Source organism: Gnatocerus cornutus, unplaced genomic scaffold, assembly GCF_029298725.1.
Source record: "Gnatocerus cornutus isolate USDA-ARS CGAHR unplaced genomic scaffold, icGnaCorn1.1 ctg00000357.1, whole genome shotgun sequence".
In the NCBI taxonomy this organism is placed as follows: domain Eukaryota; kingdom Metazoa; phylum Arthropoda; class Insecta; order Coleoptera; family Tenebrionidae; genus Gnatocerus; species Gnatocerus cornutus.
The window spans coordinates 4,904-27,725 of NW_028275675.1; the positions used below are offsets into that span (position 1 = coordinate 4,904).

General features: G+C 44.3%; 2 non-coding genes across 2 annotated transcripts; both read right to left on the minus strand.

Annotated features, from left to right (window-relative positions):
* Window positions 1-1,405: 1,405 nt before the first annotated feature.
* LOC148165358 (5S ribosomal RNA) lies at window positions 1,406-1,525 on the minus strand. The gene has a single exon (XR_015771543.1). It is a non-coding gene; the product is annotated as a 5S ribosomal RNA (ribosomal RNA).
* Window positions 1,526-19,267: 17,742 nt separating this feature from the next.
* Window positions 19,268-19,387, minus strand: LOC148165359 (5S ribosomal RNA). Its single transcript, XR_015771544.1, has one exon. It is a non-coding gene; the product is annotated as a 5S ribosomal RNA (ribosomal RNA).
* Window positions 19,388-22,822: the final 3,435 nt, after the last annotated feature.

The following is a 22,822-nucleotide window of genomic DNA, read 5'->3' on the forward strand; positions in this document are numbered from 1 at the left end:
TAACATGATTCTCATAGGTTGTTGTATTTTGGCGAAAAAATCAATTCGTTCGAGTTGAATTTTTGGCCCTGAGAAGGGCCGATGTGAAGATGGTTTTTATAAAAGTTTTTGTTTTTCGTTCGAGATGACGGCGGCGAAGAATTAAATTTAAGGCTTCTTTTCGGTCTTCTTGGGCAACAACACCGCCTGGATGTTGGGCAAGACACCGCCTTGGGCGATGGTAACGCCGGAAAGGAGCTTGTTTAACTCCTCGTCGTTCCTTATAGCCAATTGAAGATGTCTCGGAATGATACGGGTTTTCTTGTTATCTCTGGCGGCGTTTCCTGCCAATTCGAGAACTTCGGCGGCTAGATATTCCATTACGGCCGCCAAATAAACGGGAGCACCTGCACCCACTCTTTCGGCGTAGTTTCCTTTACGCAGAAGACGATGAATTCTGCCGACGGGAAACTGAAGTCCGGCACGACTGGAACGAGACTTCGCCTTTCCCTTCACTTTACCTCCTTTTCCTCTTCCGGACATGTTGTTATACGATATAAACAGCAAAACACCTACTGCGACTGACACGAAGCGCACTGACAAACGTACGGCTTGAAATAAATGCCGAACGCGGCGAAGGCTAGAAATTTATATGGTCGGTACAGCGCCATCTCGTTAGGGCAATGGTCGAACGACGAACTAAGGCGGAGCGCCTGTTTGTCGCTCGCTCGTTATAAATAGAGGGATTTTAGGTGTGCGGCGTTTTAGATCGAGTATACTCGTCGTAACGTGCACGTCGTGTCTGTCTCGTTTTCTGTTTTTAAACGTTTTTTTAACTCGACGACTAGAAGAGAATGCCACCCAAGACCAGCGGTAAGGCGGCCAAGAAGGCCGGAAAAGCTCAAAAGAACATCTCGAAGAGCGACAAGAAAAAGAAGCGCAGGAGGAAGGAGAGTTACGCCATCTACATTTACAAGGTGTTGAAGCAGGTCCATCCCGATACCGGTATCTCCAGCAAGGCTATGTCTATCATGAACAGTTTCGTGAACGACATCTTCGAACGTATAGCTGCTGAAGCCAGTCGCCTCGCTCATTACAACAAACGTTCGACCATAACCAGCAGGGAGATCCAGACGGCGGTGCGTCTTCTTTTGCCCGGTGAATTGGCGAAGCACGCCGTTTCTGAAGGAACCAAGGCCGTCACCAAATACACCAGTTCAAAATAAATCCTCCTCGAGCAGCTTGGAAGTTGGTTGGAAAAAAAAGAAAAAAAATCGGTTCTTTTCAGAACCACAAATTCAACTCGAACGAATTAAAAATTTTCGTCTTCATACTATATAAGTTCCTGAGAGAAAATATAAATAGTGAAAAATATATTTAAAAAAAGTTTGACATCAGAAATGTTAATAAAAAAAGAAAAGAGTAGAGACAACGGCACGCGGTGTTCCCAAGCGGTCACCCATCCAAGTACTGACCGCGCCCGACGTTGCTTGACTTCGGTGATCGGACGAGAACCGGTAGTTTTCAACGTGGTATGGTCGTTGCCTGGTAAAATTTTCCAAGATGGTACGTTGACGATTTTTTGTGATTGTTCGATCGTTTGGATGTGACATTTTTCGATGGTACACATGTCAGAAAATGTACAAGATTTAAAAGAAGAAAAAAAAAAAAATTTTTTTTTGCGAGTCGTTTTTTAGTTTTTTTTTTGCGACAAAATGACGAAAAAAAAAAACTCGTATGAGGCGTTAAATTAAATTGTTCGTTTGACGATCTCAACGAGTCACTTGCGATTAACGTAATTTAAAATTTGAGAACTTACTTACTCACTTGCTTGCTTAGATGGAAATAGCACCCACTTGAAGTAAACGCCGACACGGACCGGAGATGAATAAACTCCGAACGGACGGGGTTAATTCATGAACTGACCGTAGTACGGTCGAAGGTTCGCCGCCGCCGCTACCTGCTTTCTTTCTTAGAACTGATAACAGAGTTGGTTTCTTTGTCTGTTCATTCATCGAAATTCCCACCACTCTGGCCGGGCCGGGCGGGGTGGGTGTGTGTTGTTTCATGATTTGTTCTCTTCTCGATTTATTCTTTTTCCGACGTCGTTCGATTCATAGAGATGTTTTCGTCGAAAGTGTGGTCGCGTTTACATTGCATTAAAATTTAATTTGTTCCAGTGCGACGATGAAACAAGAAAAAAGTTTCAAGTAAGTACGCACGCACGCACACCTACATATTTCATTTTTTAAATCTTTCGACGTTCGTAGTTTCTGCTCGAAATGTCGACTAATAGTAGGGAATGTTTTGTTGATTTGTTTGTTTTTCGTTTTTGAGAAGAACAAATGAAAATTTCGTTGGATTTCTGTCGACCGACGACCGACTGAAAATCCGCCGACATCGACGTAGTTTTATTTAGAGTGTCTGAAAAATGCAAACAATGCAAGATTTCCGTATTTTTGTTGGTTTGTGGTGTTTGGGGAGTTTTTTTTATGATTATAAAATGGTTTCGTCGAGAAAAATTGCTTCTTTCGCAATGAATTGGCAAGAAAAATTAAAAAACTCGTCCGTTCCCGTCGCTGGATGTTCGACGGTGGTCCGTCTGATTTTCCCTTTATTTTCGTAAAATTGACGAGAATTTCGCCGTCAAAACTGTTTTCGGTGATGTTTCGATGATGGGATTTCGTCGTGTGAGGTAATTTTTGAGGAAAAAATGTCGATTTTGCGAAAAAAGTCGTTCGAAAAGTCCGTTCGTCGTACAAATTCGTTTCTCATGGTCGAGTCCGAAATTGACATCGTTTTTTTTCCGACCTGTTCGTCAAGATCGTTTTCAAAAATCAACTCCTACGAAAGGCGAAGGTTTTATCTTCGTTCTTGAAAAAATTCGACCTTCTCGGACGTCATCTTCGACCGTTTGTGAATTTTTTTCCTACACTCTGCAGGTTCGTCGGTCGTCGCTCCGATCCGTGCTGCGTCTCTTTGCGAGGCGATTTTCGAAAAGATCGCACGTACTTTTCGACCGATTCGTTCGTGAAACTTGTAGAGGATGCTTCCAAGTTTGTCTGGTCGAAAGCGGAACTTTCCTGTTATTCGTGGAAAACGCGTAACGTCGGCGTCGAACTTGGATGTCATCTCCTTGTTTCGGAGGGTCTTTGTTCGAGTCGACGTTCGATCGGTCCTTGTTCGCTTTTGGAGGTCGGCTGGTCGTCCGGGAAAACTTGAGGTTATTCAGGAGGCCATCGCCGACCGAATCGCTCATGTTCCCGCACCCGGAGGCGGTGATCTTCGCGTAAAGAGAACGATGCCATCACGCGAAAGCTGTATTCGAGGCCCACTGAATTTTCTAACTCGACGAGAAGGCTCTCGTTTAGTCCGCGGTCCGCGCGTTTTCGAACGCGCCAACACTTTGACTTTGGCGCCCAATTCGTTCTGTAAAGTTCATTCGTTCTTTCACCGAAGAATAAGCCTACCTATAATAAAAAGAAAAAAACGCGCGCGCGATAGACGAAAATATGGCCGACGTAGAAAATCAAGCAGCTTCGACGGTCGCCGGTGCCACTTCCGGCTCCTCACCGGTGAAGAAGGAGAAGAAGCCCAAAAATCCGAGAAGCAAACCTTCTCATCCGCCCACTTCGGAGATGGTCACCAACGCCATCAAAGGCTTGAAGGAACGCGGCGGTTCTTCGTTGCAGGCGATCAAGAAATATGTCGCGGCCAACTACAAAGTCGACGCGGAAAAATTTGCGCCTTTCATCAAGAAGTACCTTAAGGGCGCCGTCGCATCCGGTTCGTTGGTCCAAACCAAAGGAAAAGGAGCTTCCGGTTCGTTCAAGTTGGCTTCTGCCGTCACCGGTGCAGCTAAGGCTCCGTCCGCCACGAAAAAGAGATCTGCCGCTGCGACCGCGTCGTCATCGGCGAAATCCAAGAAGACGGGCGTTGCTAAACGTTCCGTCGCGTCAGCGCCGACGTCCGCCGAAAAAGGATCCGCCTCAAAAGCCGGTAAGAAGGCCGCCCCCGCCGCTTCGGCCAAGTCTAAGAAAACTGCCGCCGAAAAGAAGAGCGTCGCCGTATCGAAGGCTAGAAAGGCTGCGTCCGCTCCCGAAAAGAAAGCCAGCGCCGCCTCCAGATCGCCCGTCAAACCCAAGACGCCATCGAAAGCGAAGAAATCCAACAAGGCCGGTCCAACCAAGAAACCGAAAGCGCCGAAACCGAAAACGGCCAAAGCCGTCACCGTCAAAGCGAAAAAAACCGCTTCACCCAAGAGAAAGAAGTGAAAAGTCGACGACGATGATTTAATTTTTTCAACGACGACGACGTCCTGGTGGTTTCGGGAACGTGCTCCGATCGTATATATCGACGTAGGGGCACCATCGATACAAATAAATGGCCCTTTTCAGGGCCACAATTATTTTCAAGAAACGAACGAAAGATTCGCTTGGACAATGCACATTCTGTTGAGGAGATACATACTTTCATTTGATTTTCTTGTCTATTCATTTGACTGTCGAAACAGTGTTATTACAAAGAATGATAAACTTTATTATATAATAATGTTTCAAATAGTCTCAGTTAAAAGAAAATTTAATGTGAAAGAAAAAAGCAAAAGTTTATCGTTTTATGTAAGTACGAATTTTGTGAATAAATCACATAACCTAACTTTTTTTTTTTTTTTTTTTTTTTTTCAATCTCAAAAAGTTGCATGCGCGAACGATAAATTTTCAATTCGTTGGAAAATAATTGTGGTTCTGAAAAGAACCGATTTTTTTTTTCTTCTTTTAACACCTTCGAAGATGAAGAATTTGTTAATTCTAGATGGTCGGATCGGATGGATGGATGGATGGATGGAGGAAATTTAAGCCCTCTCGCCACGAATGCGTCTCGCCAATTGGATGTCTTTCGGCATGATGGTGACACGTTTGGCGTGGATGGCGCACAAGTTGGTGTCTTCGAAGAGGCCGACGAGATAAGCCTCGCTGGCTTCTTGAAGTGCCATCACGGCCGAACTTTGGAAACGGAGATCGGTCTTGAAATCTTGGGCGATCTCTCGGACGAGACGTTGGAAAGGCAGCTTGCGGATCAAAAGTTCAGTGCTCTTTTGATAACGACGAATCTCACGAAGGGCGACCGTACCGGGCCTGTAACGGTGAGGTTTCTTGACACCTCCGGTGGCGGGAGCGCTTTTTCTGGCCGCCTTCGTGGCCAACTGTTTTCTAGGTGCCTTGCCACCGGTAGATTTACGAGCCGTCTGTTTAGTTCTCGCCATCTCGGATATCGGATGAATCAAATGAAAAGAATTAACGTAGGTAGTGGCTTGCTTGCTTGCTTCGACCGAACGACCGACCGTACGTACGAACGTTCGAAAGTCAACTGAAAATTTTCGTCGCGCCAACGGCCGTTTTATAAACTCGATGAGTCATACGGCGACGCCATTGGTGGATTCGTTTTTAACGCGAGGTGGAGCTGCCGTAACTTATAAATAGTCCCGCGGAATGAAATTTTGACGTTAGTTCCATAACGAACTTGGTCGAAGCTACGTCGTTTTGTACGAAGAATTTCCTAATTTTATCAAGATGACCGGTCGTGGTAAAGGTGGCAAAGGATTGGGAAAAGGTGGCGCCAAACGTCATCGCAAAGTTCTACGCGATAACATCCAAGGTATAACGAAACCGGCGATCAGAAGATTGGCTCGTCGTGGTGGTGTGAAACGTATTTCCGGTCTCATCTACGAAGAAACCAGAGGTGTGTTGAAGGTCTTCCTCGAGAACGTCATCCGTGACGCCGTAACTTACACCGAACACGCAAAACGTAAGACCGTCACCGCCATGGACGTCGTCTACGCCCTGAAACGTCAAGGTCGTACCCTTTACGGTTTCGGCGGTTAATTTTATCATTTTATGACGTGTATCCGCATCCTCAGAGGAATAACAACAAACCCCCCGCAGGCAAGCAAACAAACAAACAAAAAAAAACGGTTCTTTTCAGAACCACAAAATAAATCAAACGAATTAAATATGTTGCTCAATTGTGTGTTTGTCTTCAAATCGAAATGAAAATCGTACGGAGTGAGTGATCATTTTAATTTGTGATCCAGGCGGCGACTTTGACAATTTTGACAGCAGTTTTAGGTTAGAATGACCATCGTTAAAAGAACGTTTTTGCCACGAAGAGTATATTTGAGGTTATGTCCAATATGGGGTAGAGTTACTCTCCTCAGACGTGACTTGAAACAAAATCTCATAGCAAATAAAACGATTGATTGTAGTATTACGGCTCACCGCTGACGACTGCTGCTGCAAGAAATTATCGAGACGGAGAGCACGTATAGGCGACCGGTGTGTGTGTGTATGTTCTTAACAGATTAATGTGCGAAATGTGAAGAAATTTACGACGAATCGGAATGTTTCTTGAATTAGATAATCAATAAATTATTATAGATAGAGTTGTCGAGTTCGTGCTTTAGTCGGGCATTGAATTTTTCTAAAAATTACGATGAAAAGTCGTAAAAATCATCTTTCTTGGTTGAATGTAATCGAAAATCTTCCGTTCAGTCTACGCTCGTATAATGAATTAATTGATCGGTTTAACTTTAAAATATCTAAAAGACTTTTTAACATGATTCTCATAGGTTGTTGTATTTTGGCGAAAAAATCAATTCGTTCGAGTTGAATTTTTGGCCCTGAGAAGGGCCGATGTGAAGATGGTTTTTATAAAAGTTTTTGTTTTTCGTTCGAGATGACGGCGGCGAAGAATTAAATTTAAGGCTTCTTTTCGGTCTTCTTGGGCAACAACACCGCCTGGATGTTGGGCAAGACACCGCCTTGGGCGATGGTAACGCCGGAAAGGAGCTTGTTTAACTCCTCGTCGTTCCTTATAGCCAATTGAAGATGTCTCGGAATGATACGGGTTTTCTTGTTATCTCTGGCGGCGTTTCCTGCCAATTCGAGAACTTCGGCGGCTAGATATTCCATTACGGCCGCCAAATAAACGGGAGCACCTGCACCCACTCTTTCGGCGTAGTTTCCTTTACGCAGAAGACGATGAATTCTGCCGACGGGAAACTGAAGTCCGGCACGACTGGAACGAGACTTCGCCTTTCCCTTCACTTTACCTCCTTTTCCTCTTCCGGACATGTTGTTATACGATATAAACAGCAAAACACCTACTGCGACTGACACGAAGCGCACTGACAAACGTACGGCTTGAAATAAATGCCGAACGCGGCGAAGGCTAGAAATTTATATGGTCGGTACAGCGCCATCTCGTTAGGGCAATGGTCGAACGACGAACTAAGGCGGAGCGCCTGTTTGTCGCTCGCTCGTTATAAATAGAGGGATTTTAGGTGTGCGGCGTTTTAGATCGAGTATACTCGTCGTAACGTGCACGTCGTGTCTGTCTCGTTTTCTGTTTTTAAACGTTTTTTTAACTCGACGACTAGAAGAGAATGCCACCCAAGACCAGCGGTAAGGCGGCCAAGAAGGCCGGAAAAGCTCAAAAGAACATCTCGAAGAGCGACAAGAAAAAGAAGCGCAGGAGGAAGGAGAGTTACGCCATCTACATTTACAAGGTGTTGAAGCAGGTCCATCCCGATACCGGTATCTCCAGCAAGGCTATGTCTATCATGAACAGTTTCGTGAACGACATCTTCGAACGTATAGCTGCTGAAGCCAGTCGCCTCGCTCATTACAACAAACGTTCGACCATAACCAGCAGGGAGATCCAGACGGCGGTGCGTCTTCTTTTGCCCGGTGAATTGGCGAAGCACGCCGTTTCTGAAGGAACCAAGGCCGTCACCAAATACACCAGTTCAAAATAAATCCTCCTCGAGCAGCTTGGAAGTTGGTTGGAAAAAAAAGAAAAAAAATCGGTTCTTTTCAGAACCACAAATTCAACTCGAACGAATTAAAAATTTTCGTCTTCATACTATATAAGTTCCTGAGAGAAAATATAAATAGTGAAAAATATATTTAAAAAAAGTTTGACATCAGAAATGTTAATAAAAAAAGAAAAGAGTAGAAGAGACAACGGCACGCGGTGTTCCCAAGCGGTCACCCATCCAAGTACTGACCGCGCCCGACGTTGCTTGACTTCGGTGATCGGACGAGAACCAAATTCAAATTCAACAGGATTTTTATTCGGTTGAAGTTACGCATGTAATCACTAAGATAATACATATCACACTTAAGATTAACTTATGCTAATGTGTGGCGCTGATGCCTTAACCTAGCCTACATTTATTATACAATCTAAGATATTACATTTATTTTATGGCTCACCGGCAACCTTGGTTGCATACATTTGTGGTGTTTAGCCTACTTATCGGTTACCTTAATTTAGGGAAAATGAAATTTTAGTAAAAACCCTAACCTTATTATCTACTATGTACAAAGGATATTTAAAAAAACTATTTACAGTGTTGACCTCAAAGAGGTCTTGGGACTTCCGGTCCGGTTTCTGTTTCCAGGGAGCTCCTGGGCTCCTGGTTCGGTATGGTCTAGTGGTGAGGTTTCAGGGGGCTCCGGGGACTCCTGATCCTCGGATTGATGTTCCAGGGGGCTCCTGGACTCCTGTTCCGATATGGTCAGTGGCTGGTCGATTGCCGTTTACGGTTCTTCTTCCGCTGCCTTTTGCCTGTAACAAAATTCAGCGGATTATCCGGTCTAGATTGGGGACACCCGAGTGCGGGAACTTGTGAGTTCCTGCTGGGTGTTTGAGGGATTGTTTGAGAAGAGGTACGTGCCGCACCTGCTTCTCGTAGAATTTATCGGAAAGGGAATGGATGTAATGGTGTAGGAGTGGAAGATTCGCGTCCTGATGAAGTTGACGGAGCGGAGTGTATCTGTCTGCGTTAAGGGCAAGTCTTAAGCATTTATTTTGAAATCTTTGCAAAGGAATTAGTGGAGTGTGTGGTTTGTGCCGGTAGATGGGCGCTGCGTATGTTATGATGGGGCGTAAGATGCATTTGTACAGAAGCAACTTATTTTTCGTGTTTAGATAGTTGTTTTTGACCAACAATGGGTACAATTGCTTGAGGACGGCTTCACCTTTTTGTCTCGTTTTCTTTATGTGTTCATTTAGGTTTAGCCTTTTGTCTAGGGTGACTCCTAGATATTTCACAGAGTTCTTAATTTCAATTTCACTGTCCCCTACCTTTAGTTTTTTATTGATCTTTAGCCCGGTGAATCTTTTTGCAAAAATGACCGTTTCCGTTTTGTCCGCGTTGAGTTTAATCTTCCATTTCGCGTAGAATTTCTCGAGTTGATTAATGTGGATCTGAACTTGTTTGAGTGCGACCTGACCCGAATGAGACTTAGCGTAGATGGCGGTGTCGTCCGCGTACAAAGCTAAATTGGTTTGTGCGAATTTAGTGATGTCATGAATGTAAATATTAAATAGTATTGGCCCAAGCACTGAGCCTTGTGGGACTCCCGCATTTATTGATTTCATTTCCGACTTTTCGCCTTCTACCTTTACTCTGAACTTTCTCTCTGTTAAGTACGAGTTTATTAATTTAGTAATGTGCGTCGGGAACTTCAATTGAATCATTTTGTAAATTAGTCCTTTTGTCCAGACTTTATCAAATGCTTTTTCAATATCAAGACATGTCATTGCTGTTATGCTTTTCGTGTTGTAATTATTGGTTATGTCATTTATTAGTCTGAGGACTTGCTGTGTGGTATTATGTCGTTCCCGAAAACCAAATTGCTCTGGCGGTAAAATTTTGTTTTCTTTAATGTGCTTATTAATTCGTTTTTGGATTACCTTTTCCGCAACTTTTGATATTGTTGGTAGAAGGCTAATTGGTCTGTATGCGTTTGGTGCATTGGGGTTTTTCCCCGGTTTCAAAATGGGGATGACATCTGCTACTTTAAGTTTTTCCGGGAAGATACAAAGATTAAGCATGGCATTTATTATATTCGTTAGTTGTTTTACAGCTTTCGCTGTAAGATTTTTCAGTATTCTGTTTTCAATGCCGTCATTTCCCGGGGCTTTGTTATTCGGTAAAGTGCTTATGATTTTTGCGATTTCTGTGGGTTTGACGGCCGTAGGCGCGTCTATCTGGGAATTGTCACTATTGAAAGAGTTTACTGTTTCAATTATTTCTGTTTGTTCGGGTGTGTTGTGATTATCACTTGTGTGGATCGTTTCATAATATGTTGCCAGTGTGTTTGCTTTTTCCACATTATTAAATGCTGTGTTGTTATTGGATTTAAGGATAGAGATGGGGGTAAATCGTCTTTTGAGAGCTTTTGTCATTTTCCATAGAGAATTATCGTGCGGATTTAATTTGCCAAGTTTTGTTTCCCATTTGTTCTGTCTGAATTCTTTTATTTCTTGTTTAATTTCTCTGGTTAATTCAGATGCTTGGTTTTTGAAAAATGGGTCTCGTGTTCTTTGGTACAGTTTTCTGATTCGGTTCTTGAGTTTTATTTTCTCTATGGTTGCTTTCGGAATTTCGTCTCGAAAAGGATTTATTGTTTTCGTCGTCGTGACTTGGTCTTTGGCCTTCTGGATGGCCTTAATGAACAGTTCAATCTGTTTATCAAGATCATCTTTCGTGCCAATGATTTCCGTCAGTTCAACATGTCTGTCAAGGGTTTTGCGGAAGAGGGGCCAGTTGGTTTGTTTATAGGAATTGATTTGGATTGTTTTGTCTTTGATTGTCATGTCAGGAATCTCAAGAATCACAGGATTGTGATCCGAGTTGAGTGCGGTCACTGATCTGGGTTCTGAGATTACCATGTTTTTCGTGATTGTCAAGTCAATGTAGGTAGGTGTCATGCCGTTAATTGGGAAATGAGTTGGATCAGCAGTTCTGTTAATTATCAAGCTTGTGTTTTCTACGTAATTGTAGAGCCTGAACCCGTTACTATTGTTTGCGTGACAACCCCAGCTTGTGTGTCTCGCATTGAAGTCCCCGAGAATTAATTGTTTTCTTCCCAGATTATTGATTATGTCTAAATCCGCGTCCCTAATTGAGTTGATTGGTCGGTTGTAAACTGATGTTATGAAAATGTTGTTCTCGATCTTAATCGTTAGGGTTTCGAGGAATCTTACATTTGGGGTGGGAATGTGTTCAAAGGGGACGTCATTACGGATTAGGAGAGCAACCCCACCTCCCCTAATGACATCCGTTCTGTCCTTTCTGAGAACCGTGTAATTGGTGAATTTAAGCCGATCTTTACTTTTGAGACGCGTTTCGCTAATTGCCATAATGTGAATTCCACCATTTTTAATAAAATTCAATAATTCCGCAGCTTTTTCATGCAGACCGTTTGCGTTCCAGTGAACTATCGTCAATTTACAGCTCATAGCCAGCGTCTCCCATTTTGGATAGAACGTCTATGCAGACGAACAGCTTTTCTTGTTGAGACTGGCATTTTTCAAGTGCATTGTTCAGTTCTTTAAGTATTATGAGCAGATTTTTCATATTTACATTTTTGTTCAGCCTGGAAATTTCGGCGTTTATTTTACAAAATTCTGTCATGCTGCTTGTTTCTGGAATTTTCGTTTTGGTTGGTGTTTGCCTTGTTAAAATTGGCGAATTTGCTGCGCTCGTTGAAGGCGTCGGCAGAGGCGGAAATGATTTATTAGTAAAAACAATGGACTCACCTGTTGGTTTCTTTGGCTGGGTCCACGGATTGACCTTTGGGATCGGCGCGGGGGCTAATTTAGCCCTCTTGTTGGCGACCTTCTGACGCCTTTCTTCTTGGAGTTCCTCGATGCGGGTTACCTTGGCGATGTAGACCTCGCACGTGGTTTGCGAGGCAGCGTGTCCTTGTTTCCCGCAGTTGGCACATTTGGGAATGTACGTCGGGTCGGGCTTATGGGGGCAGTCGCGGGTCCAGTGGTACTGGGAGCATCTTACGCACGTCGGTTCGAGGTTACAGTTCCTCGTGCCGTGGCCCCATGCCTGGCACCGGTGGCACTGTGTCATCTTCTTCTTATTGAGGTATTTCTCGAAACGCACCCTGACGTTGAGAATCGCCCGACATTTCTTGTTGAGTGACTCGGCAGTCTCGCTGTCGGTCACTGTTGCGATGTAATGGGGCCTCTTGGTGTTGGGCCCCATTTTCCTCACATTGGTGGCTTCGATCTTGCAGTTCTTGAGCTCTGCAAGAACGGATTCGGGCTCAGGGTTGTTGTCCAAACCCTTAATGACGAACGTTGACGTTTTGAGTCCTTTTGGTGTGAACGTGTGGAACTCTACTTTTCCAGTCGTGAGGTTGTTTCTCATCTTCGTGTGGATGTCTGTTGTGTTGGGGTACACAAGGGTCTTCTCCCTTGTGTAACGGACCTGGTAACCGTTGTCGCAATCCGCGAACAATTCTTTGAGACGGTTGTGCGTTATGTTCCGGCCGTGGATGATGATCGGCGGCGGTCTCCTTTCGTTCGCGGTCGCGGTGGTTTTTGTCCTGGAGGATGTTTCCTCCGTCTCCATGTTGTCTTCTTCATCCTCTTCATCAGAAGAGATTGGTTGAAATCGGTTAGCGTCGATTGGTACTGGCACGTACCTCACCTTTTGTTTCACTTTTTTCACCGTTTTCTTCGGCTTCAGCCAGTTGAGGCTCGAACTGGCCATGTTTTCGGTGGTCAGTGCAGGCTTAACCAGCCTGCGCTGTATCGAACTTGGTTTAATTCCTCTTGTTGTTAAAACAACAATTGGGACACGATTCACTTTATTCAAGGCACGTGGCACTTTGCACTGTGGTCACAACTTAAACACTGAGAGGGGGAGCTCTCTATCGCACGTCCGTTCGCTACGAGCGCTCGGACAAGACTGGACGAGAACCGGTAGTTTTCAACGTGGTATGGTCGTTGCCTGGTAAAATTTTCCAAGATGGTACGTTGACGATTTTTTGTGATTGTTCGATCGTTTGGATGTGACATTTTTCGATGGTACACATGTCAGAAAATGTACAAGATTTAAAAGAAGAAAAAAAAAAAATTTTTTTTTGCGAGTCGTTTTTTAGTTTTTTTTTTGCGACAAAATGACGAAAAAAAAAAACTCGTATGAGGCGTTAAATTAAATTGTTCGTTTGACGATCTCAACGAGTCACTTGCGATTAACGTAATTTAAAATTTGAGAACTTACTTACTCACTTGCTTGCTTAGATGGAAATAGCACCCACTTGAAGTAAACGCCGACACGGACCGGAGATGAATAAACTCCGAACGGACGGGGTTAATTCATGAACTGACCGTAGTACGGTCGAAGGTTCGCCGCCGCCGCTACCTGCTTTCTTTCTTAGAACTGATAACAGAGTTGGTTTCTTTGTCTGTTCATTCATCGAAATTCCCACCACTCTGGCCGGGCCGGGCGGGGTGGGTGTGTGTTGTTTCATGATTTGTTCTCTTCTCGATTTATTCTTTTTCCGACGTCGTTCGATTCATAGAGATGTTTTCGTCGAAAGTGTGGTCGCGTTTACATTGCATTAAAATTTAATTTGTTCCAGTGCGACGATGAAACAAGAAAAAAGTTTCAAGTAAGTACGCACGCACGCACACCTACATATTTCATTTTTTAAATCTTTCGACGTTCGTAGTTTCTGCTCGAAATGTCGACTAATAGTAGGGAATGTTTTGTTGATTTGTTTGTTTTTCGTTTTTGAGAAGAACAAATGAAAATTTCGTTGGATTTCTGTCGACCGACGACCGACTGAAAATCCGCCGACATCGACGTAGTTTTATTTAGAGTGTCTGAAAAATGCAAACAATGCAAGATTTCCGTATTTTTGTTGGTTTGTGGTGTTTGGGGAGTTTTTTTTATGATTATAAAATGGTTTCGTCGAGAAAAATTGCTTCTTTCGCAATGAATTGGCAAGAAAAATTAAAAAACTCGTCCGTTCCCGTCGCTGGATGTTCGACGGTGGTCCGTCTGATTTTCCCTTTATTTTCGTAAAATTGACGAGAATTTCGCCGTCAAAACTGTTTTCGGTGATGTTTCGATGATGGGATTTCGTCGTGTGAGGTAATTTTTGAGGAAAAAATGTCGATTTTGCGAAAAAAGTCGTTCGAAAAGTCCGTTCGTCGTACAAATTCGTTTCTCATGGTCGAGTCCGAAATTGACATCGTTTTTTTTCCGACCTGTTCGTCAAGATCGTTTTCAAAAATCAACTCCTACGAAAGGCGAAGGTTTTATCTTCGTTCTTGAAAAAATTCGACCTTCTCGGACGTCATCTTCGACCGTTTGTGAATTTTTTTCCTACACTCTGCAGGTTCGTCGGTCGTCGCTCCGATCCGTGCTGCGTCTCTTTGCGAGGCGATTTTCGAAAAGATCGCACGTACTTTTCGACCGATTCGTTCGTGAAACTTGTAGAGGATGCTTCCAAGTTTGTCTGGTCGAAAGCGGAACTTTCCTGTTATTCGTGGAAAACGCGTAACGTCGGCGTCGAACTTGGATGTCATCTCCTTGTTTCGGAGGGTCTTTGTTCGAGTCGACGTTCGATCGGTCCTTGTTCGCTTTTGGAGGTCGGCTGGTCGTCCGGGAAAACTTGAGGTTATTCAGGAGGCCATCGCCGACCGAATCGCTCATGTTCCCGCACCCGGAGGCGGTGATCTTCGCGTAAAGAGAACGATGCCATCACGCGAAAGCTGTATTCGAGGCCCACTGAATTTTCTAACTCGACGAGAAGGCTCTCGTTTAGTCCGCGGTCCGCGCGTTTTCGAACGCGCCAACACTTTGACTTTGGCGCCCAATTCGTTCTGTAAAGTTCATTCGTTCTTTCACCGAAGAATAAGCCTACCTATAATAAAAAGAAAAAAACGCGCGCGCGATAGACGAAAATATGGCCGACGTAGAAAATCAAGCAGCTTCGACGGTCGCCGGTGCCACTTCCGGCTCCTCACCGGTGAAGAAGGAGAAGAAGCCCAAAAATCCGAGAAGCAAACCTTCTCATCCGCCCACTTCGGAGATGGTCACCAACGCCATCAAAGGCTTGAAGGAACGCGGCGGTTCTTCGTTGCAGGCGATCAAGAAATATGTCGCGGCCAACTACAAAGTCGACGCGGAAAAATTTGCGCCTTTCATCAAGAAGTACCTTAAGGGCGCCGTCGCATCCGGTTCGTTGGTCCAAACCAAAGGAAAAGGAGCTTCCGGTTCGTTCAAGTTGGCTTCTGCCGTCACCGGTGCAGCTAAGGCTCCGTCCGCCACGAAAAAGAGATCTGCCGCTGCGACCGCGTCGTCATCGGCGAAATCCAAGAAGACGGGCGTTGCTAAACGTTCCGTCGCGTCAGCGCCGACGTCCGCCGAAAAAGGATCCGCCTCAAAAGCCGGTAAGAAGGCCGCCCCCGCCGCTTCGGCCAAGTCTAAGAAAACTGCCGCCGAAAAGAAGAGCGTCGCCGTATCGAAGGCTAGAAAGGCTGCGTCCGCTCCCGAAAAGAAAGCCAGCGCCGCCTCCAGATCGCCCGTCAAACCCAAGACGCCATCGAAAGCGAAGAAATCCAACAAGGCCGGTCCAACCAAGAAACCGAAAGCGCCGAAACCGAAAACGGCCAAAGCCGTCACCGTCAAAGCGAAAAAAACCGCTTCACCCAAGAGAAAGAAGTGAAAAGTCGACGACGATGATTTAATTTTTTCAACGACGACGACGTCCTGGTGGTTTCGGGAACGTGCTCCGATCGTATATATCGACGTAGGGGCACCATCGATACAAATAAATGGCCCTTTTCAGGGCCACAATTATTTTCAAGAAACGAACGAAAGATTCGCTTGGACAATGCACATTCTGTTGAGGAGATACATACTTTCATTTGATTTTCTTGTCTATTCATTTGACTGTCGAAACAGTGTTATTACAAAGAATGATAAACTTTATTATATAATAATGTTTCAAATAGTCTCAGTTAAAAGAAAATTTAATGTGAAAGAAAAAAGCAAAAGTTTATCGTTTTATGTAAGTACGAATTTTGTGAATAAATCACATAACCTAACTTTTTTTTTTTTTTTTTTTTTTTTTCAATCTCAAAAAGTTGCATGCGCGAACGATAAATTTTCAATTCGTTGGAAAATAATTGTGGTTCTGAAAAGAACCGATTTTTTTTTTCTTCTTTTAACACCTTCGAAGATGAAGAATTTGTTAATTCTAGATGGTCGGATCGGATGGATGGATGGATGGATGGAGGAAATTTAAGCCCTCTCGCCACGAATGCGTCTCGCCAATTGGATGTCTTTCGGCATGATGGTGACACGTTTGGCGTGGATGGCGCACAAGTTGGTGTCTTCGAAGAGGCCGACGAGATAAGCCTCGCTGGCTTCTTGAAGTGCCATCACGGCCGAACTTTGGAAACGGAGATCGGTCTTGAAATCTTGGGCGATCTCTCGGACGAGACGTTGGAAAGGCAGCTTGCGGATCAAAAGTTCAGTGCTCTTTTGATAACGACGAATCTCACGAAGGGCGACCGTACCGGGCCTGTAACGGTGAGGTTTCTTGACACCTCCGGTGGCGGGAGCGCTTTTTCTGGCCGCCTTCGTGGCCAACTGTTTTCTAGGTGCCTTGCCACCGGTAGATTTACGAGCCGTCTGTTTAGTTCTCGCCATCTCGGATATCGGATGAATCAAATGAAAAGAATTAACGTAGGTAGTGGCTTGCTTGCTTGCTTCGACCGAACGACCGACCGTACGTACGAACGTTCGAAAGTCAACTGAAAATTTTCGTCGCGCCAACGGCCGTTTTATAAACTCGATGAGTCATACGGCGACGCCATTGGTGGATTCGTTTTTAACGCGAGGTGGAGCTGCCGTAACTTATAAATAGTCCCGCGGAATGAAATTTTGACGTTAGTTCCATAACGAACTTGGTCGAAGCTACGTCGTTTTGTACGAAGAATTTCCTAATTTTATCAAGATGACCGGTCGTGGTAAAGGTGGCAAAGGATTGGGAAAAGGTGGCGCCAAACGTCATCGCAAAGTTCTACGCGATAACATCCAAGGTATAACGAAACCGGCGATCAGAAGATTGGCTCGTCGTGGTGGTGTGAAACGTATTTCCGGTCTCATCTACGAAGAAACCAGAGGTGTGTTGAAGGTCTTCCTCGAGAACGTCATCCGTGACGCCGTAACTTACACCGAACACGCAAAACGTAAGACCGTCACCGCCATGGACGTCGTCTACGCCCTGAAACGTCAAGGTCGTACCCTTTACGGTTTCGGCGGTTAATTTTATCATTTTATGACGTGTATCCGCATCCTCAGAGGAATAACAACAAACCCCCCGCAGGCAAGCAAACAAACAAACAAAAAAAAAACGGTTCTTTTCAGAACCACAAAATAAATCAAACGAATTAAATATGTTGCTCAATTGTGTGTTTGTCTTCAAATCGAAATGAAAATCGTACGGAGTGAGTGATCATTTTAATTTGTGATCCAGGCGGCGACTTTGACAATTTTGACAGCAGTTTTAGGTTAGAATGACCATCGTTAAAAGAACGTTTTTGCCACGAAGAGTATATTTGAGGTTATGTCCAATATGGGGTAGAGTTACTCTCCTCAGACGTGACTTGAAACAAAATCTCATAGCAAATAAAACGATTGATTGTAGTATTACGGCTCACCGCTGACGACTGCTGCTGCAAGAAATTATCGAGACGGAGAGCACGTATAGGCGACCGGTGTGTGTGTGTATGTTCTTAACAGATTAATGTGCGAAATGTGAAGAAATTTACGACGAATCGGAATGTTTCTTGAATTAGATAATCAATAAATTATTATAGATAGAGTTGTCGAGTTCGTGCTTTAGTCGGGCATTGAATTTTTCTAAAAATTACGATGAAAAGTCGTAAAAATCATCTTTCTTGGTTGAATGTAATCGAAAATCTTCCGTTCAGTCTACGCTCGTATAATGAATTAATTGATCGGTTTAACTTTAAAATATCTAAAAGACTTTTTAACATGATTCTCATAGGTTGTTGTATTTTGGCGAAAAAATCAATTCGTTCGAGTTGAATTTTTGGCCCTGAGAAGGGCCGATGTGAAGATGGTTTTTATAAAAGTTTTTGTTTTTCGTTCGAGATGACGGCGGCGAAGAATTAAATTTAAGGCTTCTTTTCGGTCTTCTTGGGCAACAACACCGCCTGGATGTTGGGCAAGACACCGCCTTGGGCGATGGTAACGCCGGAAAGGAGCTTGTTTAACTCCTCGTCGTTCCTTATAGCCAATTGAAGATGTCTCGGAATGATACGGGTTTTCTTGTTATCTCTGGCGGCGTTTCCTGCCAATTCGAGAACTTCGGCGGCTAGATATTCCATTACGGCCGCCAAATAAACGGGAGCACCTGCACCCACTCTTTCGGCGTAGTTTCCTTTACGCAGAAGACGATGAATTCTGCCGACGGGAAACTGAAGTCCGGCACGACTGGAACGAGACTTCGCCTTTCCCTTCACTTTACCTCCTTTTCCTCTTCCGGACATGTTGTTATACGATATAAACAGCAAAACACCTACTGCGACTGACACGAAGCGCACTGACAAACGTACGGCTTGAAATAAATGCCGAACGCGGCGAAGGCTAGAAATTTATATGGTCGGTACAGCGCCATCTCGTTAGGGCAATGGTCGAACGACGAACTAAGGCGGAGCGCCTGTTTGTCGCTCGCTCGTTATAAATAGAGGGATTTTAGGTGTGCGGCGTTTTAGATCGAGTATACTCGTCGTAACGTGCACGTCGTGTCTGTCTCGTTTTCTGTTTTTAAACGTTTTTTTAACTCGACGACTAGAAGAGAATGCCACCCAAGACCAGCGGTAAGGCGGCCAAGAAGGCCGGAAAAGCTCAAAAGAACATCTCGAAGAGCGACAAGAAAAAGAAGCGCAGGAGGAAGGAGAGTTACGCCATCTACATTTACAAGGTGTTGAAGCAGGTCCATCCCGATACCGGTATCTCCAGCAAGGCTATGTCTATCATGAACAGTTTCGTGAACGACATCTTCGAACGTATAGCTGCTGAAGCCAGTCGCCTCGCTCATTACAACAAACGTTCGACCATAACCAGCAGGGAGATCCAGACGGCGGTGCGTCTTCTTTTGCCCGGTGAATTGGCGAAGCACGCCGTTTCTGAAGGAACCAAGGCCGTCACCAAATACACCAGTTCAAAATAAATCCTCCTCGAGCAGCTTGGAAGTTGGTTGGAAAAAAAAGAAAAAAAATCGGTTCTTTTCAGAACCACAAATTCAACTCGAACGAATTAAAAATTTTCGTCTTCATACTATATAAGTTCCTGAGAGAAAATATAAATAGTGAAAAATATATTTAAAAAAAGTTTGACATCAGAAATGTTAATAAAAAAAGAAAAGAGTAGAGACAACGGCACGCGGTGTTCCCAAGCGGTCACCCATCCAAGTACTGACCGCGCCCGACGTTGCTTGACTTCGGTGATCGGACGAGAACCGGTAGTTTTCAACGTGGTATGGTCGTTGCCTGGTAAAATTTTCCAAGATGGTACGTTGACGATTTTTTGTGATTGTTCGATCGTTTGGATGTGACATTTTTCGATGGTACACATGTCAGAAAATGTACAAGATTTAAAAGAAGAAAAAAAAAAAATTTTTTTTTGCGAGTCGTTTTTTAGTTTTTTTTTTGCGACAAAATGACGAAAAAAAAAAACTCGTATGAGGCGTTAAATTAAATTGTTCGTTTGACGATCTCAACGAGTCACTTGCGATTAACGTAATTTAAAATTTGAGAACTTACTTACTCACTTGCTTGCTTAGATGGAAATAGCACCCACTTGAAGTAAACGCCGACACGGACCGGAGATGAATAAACTCCGAACGGACGGGGTTAATTCATGAACTGACCGTAGTACGGTCGAAGGTTCGCCGCCGCCGCTACCTGCTTTCTTTCTTAGAACTGATAACAGAGTTGGTTTCTTTGTCTGTTCATTCATCGAAATTCCCACCACTCTGGCCGGGCCGGGCGGGGTGGGTGTGTGTTGTTTCATGATTTGTTCTCTTCTCGATTTATTCTTTTTCCGACGTCGTTCGATTCATAGAGATGTTTTCGTCGAAAGTGTGGTCGCGTTTACATTGCATTAAAATTTAATTTGTTCCAGTGCGACGATGAAACAAGAAAAAAGTTTCAAGTAAGTACGCACGCACGCACACCTACATATTTCATTTTTTAAATCTTTCGACGTTCGTAGTTTCTGCTCGAAATGTCGACTAATAGTAGGGAATGTTTTGTTGATTTGTTTGTTTTTCGTTTTTGAGAAGAACAAATGAAAATTTCGTTGGATTTCTGTCGACCGACGACCGACTGAAAATCCGCCGACATCGACGTAGTTTTATTTAGAGTGTCTGAAAAATGCAAACAATGCAAGATTTCCGTATTTTTGTTGGTTTGTGGTGTTTGGGGAGTTTTTTTTATGATTATAAAATGGTTTCGTCGAGAAAAATTGCTTCTTTCGCAATGAATTGGCAAGAAAAATTAAAAAACTCGTCCGTTCCCGTCGCTGGATGTTCGACGGTGGTCCGTCTGATTTTCCCTTTATTTTCGTAAAATTGACGAGAATTTCGCCGTCAAAACTGTTTTCGGTGATGTTTCGATGATGGGATTTCGTCGTGTGAGGTAATTTTTGAGGAAAAAATGTCGATTTTGCGAAAAAAGTCGTTCGAAAAGTCCGTTCGTCGTACAAATTCGTTTCTCATGGTCGAGTCCGAAATTGACATCGTTTTTTTTTCCGACCTGTTCGTCAAGATCGTTTTCAAAAATCAACTCCTACGAAAGGCGAAGGTTTTATCTTCGTTCTTGAAAAAATTCGACCTTCTCGGACGTCATCTTCGACCGTTTGTGAATTTTTTTCCTACACTCTGCAGGTTCGTCGGTCGTCGCTCCGATCCGTGCTGCGTCTCTTTGCGAGGCGATTTTCGAAAAGATCGCACGTACTTTTCGACCGATTCGTTCGTGAAACTTGTAGAGGATGCTTCCAAGTTTGTCTGGTCGAAAGCGGAACTTTCCTGTTATTCGTGGAAAACGCGTAACGTCGGCGTCGAACTTGGATGTCATCTCCTTGTTTCGGAGGGTCTTTGTTCGAGTCGACGTTCGATCGGTCCTTGTTCGCTTTTGGAGGTCGGCTGGTCGTCCGGGAAAACTTGAGGTTATTCAGGAGGCCATCGCCGACCGAATCGCTCATGTTCCCGCACCCGGAGGCGGTGATCTTCGCGTAAAGAGAACGATGCCATCACGCGAAAGCTGTATTCGAGGCCCACTGAATTTTCTAACTCGACGAGAAGGCTCTCGTTTAGTCCGCGGTCCGCGCGTTTTCGAACGCGCCAACACTTTGACTTTGGCGCCCAATTCGTTCTGTAAAGTTCATTCGTTCTTTCACCGAAGAATAAGCCTACCTATAATAAAAAGAAAAAAACGCGCGCGCGATAGACGAAAATATGGCCGACGTAGAAAATCAAGCAGCTTCGACGGTCGCCGGTGCCACTTCCGGCTCCTCACCGGTGAAGAAGGAGAAGAAGCCCAAAAATCCGAGAAGCAAACCTTCTCATCCGCCCACTTCGGAGATGGTCACCAACGCCATCAAAGGCTTGAAGGAACGCGGCGGTTCTTCGTTGCAGGCGATCAAGAAATATGTCGCGGCCAACTACAAAGTCGACGCGGAAAAATTTGCGCCTTTCATCAAGAAGTACCTTAAGGGCGCCGGTCGCATCCGGTTCGTTGGTCCAAACCAAAGGAAAAGGAGCTTCCGGTTCGTTCAAGTTGGCTTCTGCCGTCACCGGTGCAGCTAAGGCTCCGTCCGCCACGAAAAAGAGATCTGCCGCTGCGACCGCGTCGTCATCGGCGAAATCCAAGAAGACGGGCGTTGCTAAACGTTCCGTCGCGTCAGCGCCGACGTCCGCCGAAAAAGGATCCGCCTCAAAAGCCGGTAAGAAGGCCGCCCCCGCCGCTTCGGCCAAGTCTAAGAAAACTGCCGCCGAAAAGAAGAGCGTCGCCGTATCGAAGGCTAGAAAGGCTGCGTCCGCTCCCGAAAAGAAAGCCAGCGCCGCCTCCAGATCGCCCGTCAAACCCAAGACGCCATCGAAAGCGAAGAAATCCAACAAGGCCGGTCCAACCAAGAAACCGAAAGCGCCGAAACCGAAAACGGCCAAAGCCGTCACCGCCAAAGCGAAAAAAACCGCTTCACCCAAGAGAAAGAAGTGAAAAGTCGACGACGATGATTTAATTTTTTCAACGACGACGACGTCCTGGTGGTTTCGGGAACGTGCTCCGATCGTATATATCGACGTAGGGGCACCATCGATACAAATAAATGGCCCTTTTCAGGGCCACAATTATTTTCAAGAAACGAACGAAAGATTCGCTTGGACAATGCACATTCTGTTGAGGAGATACATACTTTCATTTGATTTTCTTGTCTATTCATTTGACTGTCGAAACAGTGTTATTACAAAGAATGATAAACTTTATTATATAATAATGTTTCAAATAGTCTCAGTTAAAAGAAAATTTAATGTGAAAGAAAAAAGCAAAAGTTTATCGTTTTATGTAAGTACGAATTTTGTGAATAAATCACATAACCTAACTTTTTTTTTTTTTTTTTTTTTTTTTCAATCTCAAAAAGTTGCATGCGCGAACGATAAATTTTCAATTCGTTGGAAAATAATTGTGGTTCTGAAAAGAACCGATTTTTTTTTTCTTCTTTTAACACCTTCGAAGATGAAGAATTTGTTAATTCTAGATGGTCGGATCGGATGGATGGATGGATGGATGGAGGAAATTTAAGCCCTCTCGCCACGAATGCGTCTCGCCAATTGGATGTCTTTCGGCATGATGGTGACACGTTTGGCGTGGATGGCGCACAAGTTGGTGTCTTCGAAGAGGCCGACGAGATAAGCCTCGCTGGCTA